The sequence below is a fragment of the Magallana gigas genome, chromosome 10 (assembly GCF_963853765.1).
Source record: "Magallana gigas chromosome 10, xbMagGiga1.1, whole genome shotgun sequence".
Taxonomy (NCBI): Eukaryota; Metazoa; Mollusca; class Bivalvia; order Ostreida; family Ostreidae; genus Magallana; species Magallana gigas.
Window position 1 is genome coordinate 5,506,492 of NC_088862.1, and position 16,613 is coordinate 5,523,104.

The 16,613-nt window shown below is 30.2% G+C and overlaps 1 long non-coding RNA gene across 2 annotated transcripts in view; it reads left to right on the forward strand.

The window, feature by feature from the left end:
* The window catches only part of LOC105342409 (uncharacterized), a 53,136-nt gene extending 37,203 nt beyond the window's left edge, over positions 1-15,933 (forward strand). For both annotated transcript variants that reach the window (XR_004597962.2, XR_004597963.2), the window contains exons 2-4: positions 6,917-6,937; positions 12,480-12,591; positions 13,483-15,933. This is a non-coding gene — a long non-coding RNA (uncharacterized lncRNA). The remainder of the gene's footprint in view (positions 1-6,916; positions 6,938-12,479; positions 12,592-13,482) is intronic.
* Positions 15,934-16,613: the final 680 nt, after the last annotated feature.

Consider the following 16,613-nt stretch of genomic DNA (forward strand, 5'->3'; position numbering starts at 1 on the left):
AGCTTAAGGAATTCATTATTGTGTTATAATTGGATTATCATTATGATGTTGACCAATATATGTAAGCATAATACATGTAGTAGCAGTAGCACAATATAATGAGATGCCAGCATACATATAATTCAGTTCTACTTTCACTTTCTTAATATGATCTCCCTTTGACAGCATACTGTATCATCATCTTTTAATATCTAAATAAGCTTATCATCGTTACCTATCCTACCGCATTTGTAAAGTTTCTGTCATTTTAATTGCAAAAGTTATTTTTTTCATTTGTCAGACTTGCACTATTGAGTTGACCCCATATTGACCCTGTATAAACAATTTCTTATTAATTTGTGTATTACATGTAAGTAAGTGTACTAGACACTTATCATTTTTATATGAGTTATAATAGGAAGGAAGGAGTATTTCTTTCTTAATGTATTATAATGCATCAAATACAATGTAGGTCATGACCTTATGGGACTGTTCTGGTCCTGAAGCGATCAAGAAAATACAAAATATCTTCTAATGTCATTATGATGCATCAAATGGTGTAAAGTACATTAATGACCCACATGTGTTGTCTTTAAACCACCCCCCCCCACCTTTATGAAATAGGAAATGATGATACACTGTATATTTTGTTAACTTCTGAGATCTGAGATCCTCATCCCTAAACCATATAATTTATTCTTGCTCTTTGTGTCATATTGCGCATAAAATTGTATATAGAGTATGCCCCACTGGAGACACCCTGACATTCTAGAACTAGAAATAATAAAGTATTTTATCTTATTCATATGTTACAGTAGTGTTTGATCCATGTGGGTAATTCCTAGCCTAATGATGTCACTGCTTTGTTTAGGAGACTTTACAATTGCCCAAAATAGGCGTATACACATGCATATAACATTTTGTTTATAAATCTTAAAAATTGAATTAGGCAATTTCCACAATGTTAATGTGCATCAGGAGAGAAAAAGCAATCAAGAAATGATTTAAAATTTGCTACTGCACACATGTAAGAATGTATTAAAAAGACTGAATCTTTAGAACCAGGTTAGATTGGAGGGGGGGGGGGTGAATGTGGAGTATAAACATTTATAATTTGAATCATTTATTGTTCTTAATTTTAACTTGTCAATGATTACTAGTTATTGATCCCAAGGTAGAAATATGACCTCTGATCATATCTCAATAGATCATTTGTCAATAATGTAAGGTGTAAATAAATGTAATTTTTTTTTAAGAATAACATTTTTTACCAGTTTATAACAGTTTATAGACACTTAAATTATATTTTAATTTTAATAGATCATTCGACAATTAAGGAGGGGGGGGGGAGGGGGTACAGTTTATAGTTGAGTTTGTTTGGGGTTGGGGGTTCCAAGTCATATATTTGACAATTTTTTAATGTAATTTAAAATAAGACTAAGCCATACTACAGTCATGAACATGAATAGTATAGAACAGAACACAAACTGTTACATGTGTATATACATAGGAATTATTACAAAACATAGATGATTGATCTATATCTGGGTTATTAAATTGAATCATATATCATGTACATATTATATTATTGTTTCTTTGTTCAAGGCATTTCAGATGGTATGTAGGTCATGATCCCAAGTGCTCTTCCTGAAATTATGAAATATCATAAAAACCATTGAGATCCCCACCTTAATCCAAAGATATTATTCCTCCTTAGGTCGTGGCGCATCAGATCATTATGGCATGTAAGTCATGACCCTAAGGGGTCATCCTGACCCCCTTAGAATAAGAAATTGTCAATTATCTTTAAATTATTGATGTTTGATGATCCTATCTCTATTTAATCTTTATTATTAAGTCTCCCGAATGAAATTTGGAGACTTATTGTTTTGTACGGTTCTTAATACATGTATTATTATTCTTCGTCTTCTTCTTTTTCTTCTTTCCCGCTCTGAACTTGTTTCTCAGAGATGGCTGAACAGAATTGTACAAAACTCTGGGATATGATATGCCTGCATATCTAGTTGTGCACCGTGGTTTGATTTTTCTCATTTTGGATTAGAGAACCACTTTTAGGGGGGGGGGGGTGTCAAAAGGGTGTGGGGTCTAACATTGAACCTTGTAGGAAGAATCGTAGAATCTATTGTAAATGGTAACTTGAAAACGGACAAAGATAATAATATAGGGTTTTCATAATCATATATTGACTGTTACTGGCAATATATAGGGTTTATTAAATCTGACCCCTGGGGTCATCCCCACCCTCCAGGAATTTGAAATTACCATATATCTCAGAAACTGTTATAATCATGACCGCTAAACCATATATATTCATGTTTCTGATGTCAAGGGGCATCAAATGTTATGTAGGTCATGGGCCCTGTGGGTGGTCCTGACCCCCGCAAACAGCAAGTCCCTTAATATCTTCAAAACAGTTGAGATCCCCACCCTTAAACCATATATATTCTTGTTCCTTGTGTCAAGGGGCATCAAACGGTATGTAGGTCATGGGCCCCAGGGGTGGTCATGACCCCCCTCGAACAGGAAGTGCACGAATATCTCGAAAACGGTTGAGATCCTCACCGCTTAACCATATATATTCTTAATCCTTAAAGGGCACCAAAAGGTATGTAGGTAATGGGCCTCAGGTTTAAATTTAATTTTTCAAAACCGTAATGCACATCTATGGAACAGTTCCTATCATATCCCAAGATATGATGTGTCTATCCATTAAATCATAAGAGGAGCTCTTGGATCTATGGTTTTTTTTTTTTAGTGATAAACGTCAATTTTCTGCTACTATTTGACTCCTTGGATGAAATTTAAATTTTCAAAACCTTATTGCACATCTATAGGACAGCCCCAATTATATCCCAAGAGATGCCGTACCTACTCCAAAAGTTGTAAAAGGAGTTCAGGGAACCATACTTTTTTGCAAAAAATTATTGCCAACTGATCCCCTTAATAGAAAAAATTTTGGAACCTCATCACACCTCAATATAACACCCCCAATCATATTCTAGAAGATCATTTGGCCATTGCCAAAAAAAATGACGTTTTTGAAACCAGTTTTTTTTTGTAAAAAAACGTCATTTTTCAGCCATTAAATGACCCCCAGTTACTTTGCTTGGCAAATTTCGAAACCTTATTGCGCATCTACAGGATACCCTACAACAATTTCAAAGATGATTTGTCTACTGTTGAAAATGTAGGAGTCATTTTTACCAATTATTTGACCCCAAGGACAAACAGAGAATTTTTGAAACCTTTTTACAAAACAATATGATACCCCAAATCAAACTCCAAGAGTTCAGTTTGCTGGCTTATAAGATGTACGAGCAGTTTGAGAAAGTAAAACGTGACAAATGGACGGACAGACGGACGGGCGGACATACGGACGGACGGACGGACGGAACAGGGTTACAACAATATACCCGAACTTTCTTTAGAAAGTGCGGGTATAATCATGGTATTTTTTTTTTACCAAAATCATGGCCATGCCCCTTTAATGTAGACCGGTTAACTGTGAACTCGCCGCCGCCTCAATTGATAGACTAGAACAATATCAGGCATCGGTCTATCCGGATAATTCTTTGTTTAAAATATGAAAAGCAATTAGTGATATAAGCCCGTTTGTCATATTTGCTAAATACGCTTTCACATAATGACTTAGGTGTTTGAGTTACTGTGCAAATGCTTTAATATATCCTATACTAGTTAAAGATAAATGTATAATAATGATGACCATATCATACTGTGTATCTGGACACTCATGATCAGAACCGATTAAAATCAAAGTACTGTACTGACGGGAGTTGATTTTATCGATTATTATTCATTTTAAAATCAACGATATGTTACTTTGTTTGGCAAGTAGTTTATAATCTGTCTTTGAATTACGCACATTTTTATAATATGAATTCTCGCACTTTTAGGACACTGGTTTTGAGAAAAACCCCGTATGAATCGTGTTGTGTAATGATTAAAGATAGAATTGATTCCATCAAAATATGTATAAGTAATCGAAATACTAAAAAAATTGTATGGATCCAAGCAATAATGAACTTTAGTCTCGTTCAACCAAATGCTCGGCTGTCTCCGTTAATCTGAAACAAACAAGAGAATGTGTACACCAGGTCATGCGATAGCTTGATGACGCGACCTCTAAATATAGAATGACTCTCTGCTCGTCGGAGATTTACGGAGACAGCCGATGGTTGAACGAGACTTTACTGAACTCTGGCGTATGAATACAAACGACTGCAAAAAATATCTAAATTGTTCGTACTATTTAACATCTGACTATTTTCAGGGTATTCATTAATAAGTTTCTTAAAAACCAATGCTTCAAGGTACATTACATCGAATTTATCGATTATTTTCAAGAACTAAATCTTGTCAGCGGTGATGATTTGTGCTTAGGTCCAAACACTGTTTCACTTTCGGTTTGCCAGAGTAACTGCATCGGAGAGTTGATTAAAATCAACTCCCAAAAATGAACAACAAACAATACAAGATTTTTATTGTAATGTAAAAACATGAGATTTCGTATCCATTTCGTTTTTTAAAATCTTTAAAACCCGCAAGCGCGGGAATTAACACTTTACACATTAATATAATTTACTGCTTAATATGTTAACATGTTGAACCATATTTTTTTTTCATTTTTGTATATGCTTTGTTTTTTTTCCTTATCCTAATTCTTTCAAATTGAAATAAAAAACAACCTGCATTGTAGGATATTTAGAGTAGCGAGTAGGGATGAAAAATCTAAACTGAAATGAATTATATTTACACGTATATGTCCATGGCCTGAATCCGGTTTGTTGCAGCTGAATTGAAAAAAGGAATTTTTTTTTTCTATATGTATTTATTTCAAACCAGTGAATAGGTATTTAGTGTATCAGTGTAGATGTTCTTTAGGTCAATTTTCAATATAATTTCTACAAATAAGAATCTAAGATAAAAGAAAAACAATCTGGAGAAGTTGCGATTGACGGTATATAGATGTAGAATACAATTATCTCTTTGTTAATGTTTAAGGTTTACAACCAATCTGTCGTAAAAAGAAAATGTATGAAATTAAAACACGCTAGGTCATGCATTGTTATCCATTTGGATGCATAGTTTAATCCAAAGTTGTCAGATTCAAAGTACTTTGTCCAAGTGGATGGTTAACTCGCCCTACACTTTTTGCCATGATGTGAGTTAGTCAACCCTTTTCTAGGCAACCCGTTCTGGAAAGTTTTTTCCATTAATACTAAAATCGTTCCATTATATTTGTTAACTTTTCGTACCAACCGAAGTCCAATCCAAGGTATCTGCCCCTGATGCGTGATGAGCTCCTGCTACACTTTTCGTTAATTAATCAATCCGCGTTCTTGGTTACCCCATTCTGGAAAGTTCTATCCCATTCTCTCACCAGAGGTCTTGCTTCGCAAGCGAATAAGTATCAAAGCTAAAATCGTCAACTAAAGAAACGAATTGACGACTTAATATATTTATTCAATATTTGACAATTCTGTACTTTTATTAACTCTCAAAGTAGGCTCTCAGTAAATGTATTCACTTCATACGTACATGTAATCATGCAATATTATTTCATTGCAAGTTCATATTTTGATCGAGACTATCCCTAACATGGATCACCAAAGCGTGTCCATCACCTTACTCTCATTTTAGCTATTTCCGGCTTGTTTATCGAAAATGAAAATATTTTGATTTTGATTAATTACACAATAATAAATTATCATTTAAAGTACAATAATACCTTACGGACATCATCTCACATATGTTGAAATACCAAAGGTGTAAGCAAGTACTCAGGTGGAAGCATTTTGCAGTTTATTTGCAAAATGCCTTTATTTATAAGTATAAATTTTAAAGGCTACACAGAAAACCAGATGTTTGGAAACGCTTTTTAAAGTTTGTTTTATAAAGTTATAAACCACCAAAAAAAACCCCCCAAAAACCCCCAAAAAACCAAAAAAACGCGGTCAAATGGAGAAATATTAAAGCACGTTATCAGAATACATTTAATTTTTTTATTATCAAGACACTTAACTTGAAAAAGAGTATTAATTAATCCCAAAATATGAAATTCGTTCTTAACTGATTGCGTATTATTGAGATTAATTATTTATATTTCTTTTTAAACACTGTTTTGTATGGTCTAGTATCATTAGGAAATAACAACCCAAGATACAATAAAATTTACAAAACATTATCAAAATTAATTACTTTAAAAATACACCAGCATATTTAATTCCCATATATCAAATCAATTTCAAAAAATTATATATTTCAAAGCACAAATCTACTACCAACTAAATTAGATTTATATATAATGGAACATAGTTACATGTACAGCTGTTAATGCAATATCAACTCTTTAATAAGTACTGGAGTATGCACGTTTTTGCATCAATTTGGTTCAGTTTATGTGATATCTTGATATACAAGTCTGAATAAACTCTGGACCTGTTGTTTTAAATGTGTAAATCAAATATACTGAGTGAGCCTACGGACAAGTCTTTTCAGTGCAAAATTGCTATTACATGTAAGTAGAGATACATGTAGTTCTCTTTACAACAGTGTTAAATCAATTATATCTCATATTTGAGGATCTTTATAATTTCAACTTGACCCTGCACAATTTTTGACTGTATCAACACACATTCTGCTTTAAACGTGTGCACACTACATAGTTGAAAAAATGCAGTTGAGCTACATTGAAAATAAATTCAACAGCTACCCAAAGCTTCCCAGTTTAAATAGGGTCTTTAAGTTTTGACAGAAGAATTATCGGCTATAACTTTGTGGTTTTCTTTTCATTTTAAATCTTTATGATAAAAACCGTCAAGTATATAGTGAAAATATTATTCATTCTTGACCATTATCCATTGTTATCTTGTTTATTTTTTCTTTATTATGAAAGGTCTTGCTGTTATTTCGATTGGTAAGAAAAAAGAAATTTACATTGTTCAGTACTAAATTTTTTTTCATATCAAAAACATCTCTAACATGTGTGTGAAGGCTTTCTACGTAACTCTTTAAACTATACTTATTTATATATAAAGGTGACCTTAGTTAAAGGATGTCCTGTTAACCCTTTTGGTCGTTTTTCGTCATGTGTCTTGCTGTTTGTTAGCTTTTGAGTTAGACTACCAGGTTAAACATGACTTTGTGCAGTATCTGTATAGGGTCATTATTTGTTTTTTTTTAAATTTCTGATACCATATCTATTGTGTTTGGGAAAACTTTTAAGATACAAGAGGGCTGGATGTTTGTTTCCATTTATAGAATAATTTTTTTTTTTAACAAGACGAGTTCCGCATAAAAATATATTAAAAATTACTATCAAAGCTAAAATATATGACACCTTTTTTTTTTTTTTTTTTTTTACAAATTAACGACTTAATATAGCTAATATGAATCACCGAAGAAAGCACTCTATTGTTTAAATGACCCGGGATTCTAGTGGAAGGACCAGACTATATTGTTCATAGAAAGTACATTTTGTAAATTAAAAAAAAATCTTTTCCACAACCGACATTTTTCAGACAAATTCAAACATAGTGCATGATTTGGTAGATTGGAGGACTTATGTTTTTAAATCTTTAATCTCGTGACTCTTTTAACAGGAAAACCAGTATTGATTTGCTTCCTTAACCATGTATGAAAAACACGCATGCTTTACATTGCTTCTACGACAAATCCGTGTCAAAAATACGAAATGAGTGCTATAAATTGACTTAGACAAGATTCGAGATCAATATTCTATTTTATTTTTTATGTATAAGATAGTTTATATGTGCATTTTAAAAGACTGACCAAGGTTTGATTGCTAAACTTCAAGTGATCAGAGAGATACAGACTTAGGATATCATTGTTATATAAACAAAGCTCTAGTCTTATTTTGTTTACAAATAATATAAAGTAATGCATGACCATTTTTTTGACAAAATTACTCGCTAAAAAGATAAACTGATTCAATGTGTTCATTAATAATTTTATCAACAGAAGAAAGCAACATTTGAGTGACAATTATTTCAATAAAACACACATGTAAACAAAATCAATAACTCGAGCTTTGTAAACCATAAAAAAATAAAATTTCAAACTCTGTATCTTGTTTTTAACTTAATATTTGACTTAATTAATATTGACGAAGCAAATGTTAACATAATACATATACTCACTATTTTAAACATTAAACATGGAGAAACAAAATGTAGTATTTGGAGCTCAAATCTTGTCTAGGTCCTTTTCAATTTGTTAGTTTAGTGTGACTTGTTATAAGCAGTGGCAATCTTATTATTTTTTTATTTTTGGAGACTGACGTAAATCAAATTGGCCCAGGAGCCATTAAACTTAGATGAGCTTACTTTTGATCTTAGTCTCACTCTTAAAAAGAAATATATAGTGAAAAAGTGAGACTGGGATCAAAAGCTCTCGGTTAATTCTTCTGGACCTTGGGCCTGGCATTCTATGTATATCTTTGTACTGATATATATATATATATATATATATATATATATATATATATATATATATATATATATATATATATATATATATATATATATATATATATATATATATATATATATAAGTTGTGTTATCGTCTACTGAAAACTTCTCTCTCTATGTTAAGGTCATACACTTAATGTATTTACCAATAGCAGAAGAAACATAACCCTTAGATATCATTTATACTTAACCTAATAAAGAAATATTCTGCCTTGCTTTTTAAAACTTTGGTAGTTCTCTTATTGAAGAATGATTGAGAAAAATTGCGTGTTTTGAATATATATTTGTTATATGGTAATACATTGTATATGTTAGAAAGGGCTACTATATAGAATTTATTTATATGTATATATTTATGAATGTAGAGTGTCTCTGGACTACAATTTGCATTATGAATGAATTATATATATATATATATATATATATATATATATATATATATATATATATATATATATATATATATATATATATATATATAATAAAAGAAAAAAAGCAACACTAACTGCAAAACATAAGCGCTTTCATTGTTAAAAATCTTCAGACGTTTTACAGTCGTTAAAACTATAGTTTTAACAGTCGTTAAAACTATAGTTTTACAGTCGTTAAAACTATATATATTTATATTTTTATAGTTTATAGTCGTTTTATAGTCGTTAAAACTATAGTTTTAACAGTCGTTAAAACTATAGTTTTACAGTCGTTAAAACTATAGTTTTAACGACTGTAAAACGTCTGAAGATTTTTAACAATGAAAGCGCTTATGTTTTGCAGTTAGTGTTGCTTTTTTTCTTTTATTATATTTTTACCGGACACTGAGAAAATACTTTTGTGATTTGGATATATATATATATATATATATATATATATATATATATATATATATATATATATATATATATATATATATATATATATATATATATATATATATATATATATATGAAGAGAGAGAGAGAGAGAGAGGTATTTATTTGCAATGCAATATTTTTTTTAAATTGATCATTAAAATTGACATAAAAATGTTAAGATAAAAAGCACAATAAGCATGTTTTAAACATATGCTTGGCTTGAAAGAAACATGTTTAGTATGAACTAAACTCTTTTTCTTCTATTTATTCTGAGTTTAAAGCACGGCATTTCCTTTCTATGTGCTGACAAAGAAAAACCAATAATATTAATTTACTTATTGGGTTGATATTTTTTTTCAAAACCGAATCACAGGGATCATTGTAACTCAATTAATAGAAGTCTTAGACACTTGAGAAAAAAATACATTTTCATTTTAATATTTTGACCTTTTTTGCAGATCCAGCATGTTATTCTCTTCGACAAGCTTCTTCTCTGTCTGAAGATGTATGAGAAATATATTTACAGAGGAAGTATACATTTATAAAAGAATAAACGCTACATCCAAGGAATATAGACAACAACAAAAATAAGAGCACAATCAGTAACCCATCAATATTACGGTTGAGAACGTAACCGATTACCCAATCTATGTTTCGAAACACAGTATAACTTTGTCACTACTGTATGCAGGGATACATTCGCCCCCGTTTTATTTTTGCCTCTTTTTCCCTCGTTGTTAGAAGGCGAATTAAAGACTGGGCGAATTCTATGTTACAAATAATATCTCTGTAAACATAACTGCAACTGGGCGATTTCAAGATTGGACGAAACCGTTTGGAAGTGTAGAAGAGCGAAAATTACACGGGGCGAAAATAACCCTGTATACTGTATTTGCCTTGCCCTTTATTAATATGCAAATACAATAATGCATACAATCATACTACATGTATTATTAATTTGTCACATTAATTTAAATGATATGATAACATTGAAATCTAGACGTAGGCATACTAAGGTTATTACACAAGGGTAAAACATTAGTACAACTAAAAATACATATTGTATTGTTTCTGTGTTTTCTTTACAAAAAGTACAGCAATCATTTGCAGTGATCTTGATTTGTATTCAAACAACAGTTCACAGAAAGAATTTTGTGTAGATATCTGTGTTGTAGTCATTAAGCAGAAGTACCATTAGTTGTCATAAAACATTTTTGGAAACATTCTTGTATGCACAAAATTTGTCCCTGTGGTAATTCATTGTTCCATCTTGATATTGTAGTTAGGACTATATCAGTAAATTTCGAAGTTTTATAAAATTCCTTGGTAGATTTTTCATTCAAAAAATTCATTTCAAAATACATTGGTATAAAAGGAGTAATTTTTTTTTCAATATTCACTCCCTCCATATGCTAGTAAAATGATTTTAAAAACTTTGAAATAGCACCAATATTACTATTGTATTAGTTGGCTTCAATGTTATCAATATAATGTTTTAAGAAAACTCTTTAAATGTAAATACTTCATAGTTTTATATGCAAAAATTCATATTTTTATGTTTAAAGCAGATTAAAAATCCAAACTATGTTGAGTTATTACATCATTTGAGTTTTAAAAACAAGATAGAGAAATATGCGTTAGTTAAAAAATTTCAAGTTAGGAAATTTGAAAAAAGATTGTCACAGTGGGAATTTTTTTTCTGTTTATAATTGTACAACTAAATTATAAAGAGTGGAGTTTGCTATTAATATTATTATTGCATTTTTTTTAAAATTCATCTAAATTAATGTACAACCTCAGGTCTATTCACTTTGAATATTTGAATGAGTGCGTTAATGACAGTGGTGAAATGAAAGAAAGTATTTGAAATTTTTAACAAAAATGACATTATGTTAATATAATATTCGTATGTTTGAATTTGAAAAACTGGGGAAAAAATCTCTAATATTTATTTAAGAATTAGATAGCAATATTAAAAATTCACCTTGATATAAAATTGGCGGGTCATGTGTTCAAATCTGAAGGGCTTCTCAGAAGATTTGATCACAAACCCATCTAGTTCATATCCCGGTCAACTTTTTAACATTAGTGTTTATTACTTATATTTACATTTTGAAAAAAAGGCAAAACGTTCAGATTATTATCATAGATATACCGTTTATTTGTGTTTAAAATAATGCACCCGTCAAACAATAAGCGCGTGCTATAACCATGGTGACGTCATGAAAATGTTCACAGAGAATTGAACGTGCTTGTTTTTCTAGTTTTATATAAGGAAGCATAATTATTTGCAAATGTAAATATCTTGTCATTATTAGAAGTCCAGACCTTATTTTCGTATTTTTTTGTGAGTGATATAATTTTTGAAGGTGGTGTACGCTTCACATTGCCATTTCCAATCTTATTGTTTCATACTTAACTGTGTTGTAACATGTAGTCAAATAATAAATGAAATTTGTTAAGAAAATCAGTGCCTTGGCTCTTATTTACATTAATTGAAGCTCTGTAATTCATTCAACTGAGTGTCAACTGGTCAAATGTCTGGAAACTGATAACTGAAGGACATAACAATGCAAATAGTTACCTTTAAGTTATTTTTTCAATCACCTTTCAGTTAAATGATTAGCAAAGCTTCAACCTGTGTTAAAAATCTGAAATAAAGAGAAAGGAACTGCTTGATTAAATCTTGATAAGAAAAGAATGTCTTTAAATGAAATTTCAGATTGAATGACAGAATGCAATGTTGTGTTTCAAAAATGGATAATCATTGTAAAGATATGAAATGCATGTATCATTACAATTTGGAGTGTTTGGTTGTATTTCAGCTTTTTCTATTTTTACCGTGTTTATATGCTATTCAAAATTGAACATTAAATATTTTGAAGAGATGCATCTATTAAGATAAATTTGGTGCCCACTAATTAACAAATGCTTGATACCAAATTTATTTGAAATTAGAGTATTCCGCAGAAGTCAAACATGGAAAGTTAATATACAGTCGAAGATGTGAAAAAGGGAATACAAACGGACAAGTACCATAACGTGACAAACAAAAGCTGATTACAATAGCTTACATAATCGTTTATTTGTGTGAGCTAAATTGGATATTTATTGTAGAGAGAAATTGAAAAGATCTGCATCAACAATACGTTTAGTATATCGGGACGCTTTAATTTGTTTGGTTTGTCCCTGTTGTCACTGGTACCGTAAAGATTTGGAACTACAAAAAGTAAGACAAGATTTGCATGTTTAAGAAAATAAAACTGAAATGAATAAATTACAATTTAATAAACCCCCTCCCCTCCTAAAAATCGACAAAAAACCACTACCCCATACATGAATCGATTTTAGACTGAATAAATTACGCAAATGCATTCCCTTCTTTTAACGACCCCTGGCCACTTTTTTATTAGTTCTGTTTGAAGACCAACCGACCCAACCAAACCGACCCAACTTTAGAGGAATTTGAATAAAAAAATCAAAATTTTGTTATTTGATTAAGAGAATATATTTAGCCAAACCAATTTATTAACATTTATTTGAAAAATGAGAAAAATTAGATAAGATTTTATCAAGTTTCAATAGAATTTCCTATTTTTGATATCTTTAAAAATTTTGGATACTTGGTATTTGGTTTAAATAGCTTGGGCAATATTATCATTTCTATATATATGTCAGAAAATACATACTGAATACAGGGTTACTTTTGCCAAGTGTAATTTTTTGTCCTTTCCACTGTCTTAAAATGGCCCATACACATTTGTGTTTGAAGAAAGATAATTTGAGACATTATATTTTGACCAGTCTTAAGTTTGCCCGGGAAAGGGACTATAATGAAACGGGGCGAATATTTCTTTATACACAGTATTTTATTAATCTCCCAACCCAAGTTTTCTGGATAAATGTTCTAAATAATGGGATTCCATCTACTTTCAGTACCTGCCATGGATAACCGTAATCTTTAAGTTAAAAACTAAACTCTATTTTCAAAAAAAGGTTTGGGAAATAAATTAAAAAAAAAATTACAAAACGACATTTTTTATTGTGAAGTAATTTTACTTTGTTCGTCGTTAAATGCTAGGTGGTTGTTTTAATTTACCAAAAATATTTTGCATTGTAGACTGGAGAACTATGGGTTGGAAACATGTGAAAGTCGCTCTTCTTTATTTGTTTTGTATTTGTATTTTTGTATACATCTATATATACATTAATAGACCTGTTTTTCCCAATGAAAACAGTCCAAATGAAAAGGAGAAGAACGATATGGCTCTCGAAGCAAAAATCTTAAGCATATACCAACCAACCGAGAAACCCGCAAGCTGAGATTGAAATTTTTAACCATTCTCAGTGAGCATGTAAATTGAAAAAAAATAATACACTACTTTAGAATGAATTCTTTGTAGGAATCAAATTTCTGTGGCCTTGTATAGTCACGGATTTTCTTTATACTTTACAATTTGATAGACTTTGATGAGTAAAAAATCCTTCTTTGTTGCCACGTGGTCCCGTTGCCGTGTTAACAGAAAGTCAAGATGAAAAAAAAGACATTATGATTGTTTAATTGAGAATATATTGTAAGTAGTATTGTTTTGTAACTGGGAGTTTAGGTTTCTAAAGTAGAATTTATGTTTAAACACAACTGTCGTTTTATAAAAGAAAGAAAATCATTTATGGAGAAACATATTTTAAAAATGTTTCTATGGAACTATATAGCAATTTTAAAATATGATATCTTCATTTAATTTAAATTAAAAGAAATGAAAATCTTGATTTTACTGGTACACACTATTATGAGTGTGCAATTAAGAATTTAAAAATGAAACTCGAGAACCGTTGCTGTGGTAACAAGCTTAAAAATAAGGTAAATTCTTATATTTTGAGGCATTTCTATATGGGTACTATTGAAGGCAATTTGAAAAATATCTTACATTTGCTAATAAAAATTGACGTGGCTTGGGGCTTTTTAATCAGACTTCTTATAAAATTTTCTATACAACCTAAATTCCATAGCAACAACATTCTGTGTTCAATTACAGAGCTTTTTGTGATATATGATTAAAATTTAAGCATATCATTACAAGCTCCAACAAAAACAATTGTTAATTTTTTCTAAAAGCAGGAATCACAGCATATTAAAGGCATCTTCAATTTTTCAGTTTTACTATTTCTTGACCATGTTATCATACCAACGGGTGTAGTTTTTTTTTTATATTAAAAGTGCATATTCCATGGACGTTGATAAGCACTTAAAAAATAAGTAGTTTTCCTTTTTGGCTGATAGAAAAACTTTAAAAAAAATTTCAAAAATTTCTAACGGTTTCCATTGTAACATTTAAGAAAGATTGATTTCTTCATCAAATATCTTCTGTGGATTATAAATTAAATGTAGAACAAAGGTTGTTTTATGTCTCTGATAGTTTTGAATAGTTTTGCTATTTTTATTTATTTAGCTTCGGTTACCCACAACATCAAAAGTTAAGTGTCGTTTGTGTTTCAGACATAGTTGTGTCAATGTTTGAAATATAAAGAAAACTGGTGACTATATTTTGCCTTACCCTTTTATAAATCATTCATCCTTGCATAGAATTAATGATAATTCTATTTACATCATACACTGATATGAACATTGCATTTCGATTCAGGAATGAATAATATTTCCTACACTAGGAGAATTTTCAACAACAAAAGAAGATTTATTTGCTCTATGAGCAATGTGTTATAAATATTCCCATGTAGAGAGATATGCAAGAAAGAACCACTGTATTTGTAAAACGCGGTTGTTTTAAACCTTTTTCATCGTCCACAGAAAAGAGTTTGTTGTCTTTAATGAAACTTTAAGGATCTGATCTGTTCACCAGACCGCTGATGCATTGAAGTTTGAGTATCTGAACAAAATAGAAAAAAAACAAACCAAAAAAACCGGAAGCATTCAACCGTTACAATCAGATATGAATATGATAAACTATTCATAATAGAAAAGAACTTTTATGCATTACGAGGTACAATTCAGATAGAGGCTAACGAGTCAAGTGTCCTCAACGCAAGACGTAATTTCACAACGTTAAAATATGTATATTTTTTTCATTTTCAACTTACTTTGATTTTTTTTCTGAAAAAATAAATTTAGAAATTTTACAATAAAAAATGATACTGCCAATTATTGTTTTGTTATTCATTCTGTCAGAATTTCTGTAATTGAATATCTTATTATATTGAATTGGACACCGATCAAAGCAAGATTTTTTCAAAAAAAAAAATATTTTTGATAATTATGTTACACATGCTCGAGGTTGATAAAATGTGATATACTTTTTTGCATTCATGACAACTACTCTCATTTTAAAAATCATTGCCAGATAAAATATATTGTCGGCAGTTCTTCAATTCAATTTATCATTTTTGGCATAAAACAACTTGTAAATATTCATGATGTATCGTAGAACGCCAACAGTTATATAATGTTTGAGTGTATTTATATAGAGATATGCCTCTGTACATTTTGTCACTTCTTGTTGTTATTGTAAATTAGTATGTGCGGAAGAATTAAAATCAACAACTGTTAATATTTTGACCAGTTTTTGTCTTATGTTTTTGTTTTATATACGGTTTACGAACTATTTAAGGTATTCTCTGACGGCTCATAAAACAGTATAACTTTGCCCATTTAAGAATTGAAACCATAGTATTCTTTTAAACAAGAGGCCCCATAGTCTTAACGGTTACTTGAGTATTATACATACAATTAAGGTGTGTACATGATAAAGTAAAATAAAGTGGTTGATAGGTTGGTATTCGACACAATGTTATTAGGAAACGCAGTTTATTAAAAAAAATGATTTTTGATTTTTTTGATCCAATTCAATGTTAAACGCGAAAATTTGAACACCATTTAAAAGCGTAGCACGAATACAACTCCTGCAGTTAATTTAAGCTATTATTCAGCAATTTTCAATGACATTACATAAAATTCTTCTCGGAAGACCTTTGCTATTGTAGTTGATTGCAAGACCGTTTAAAACACAATGCAATACATTCAAATTACTTGAATATTATACATACAATAAGGTGTGTACATGATTAAGTAAAATAAAGTGTTGGCTAAGATTTTACTCGACACAATGTTAATGTAAATAAGAAGGGCAGGTTATAAAAAAATTGAATTGTTTGTTTCCAGTCAGTGTTAAAAGGGAAAATTTGAGCCTCATTAAAAACTCCTGCAGTTAAGATAAGCAATAAGTCAACAATTTTCAA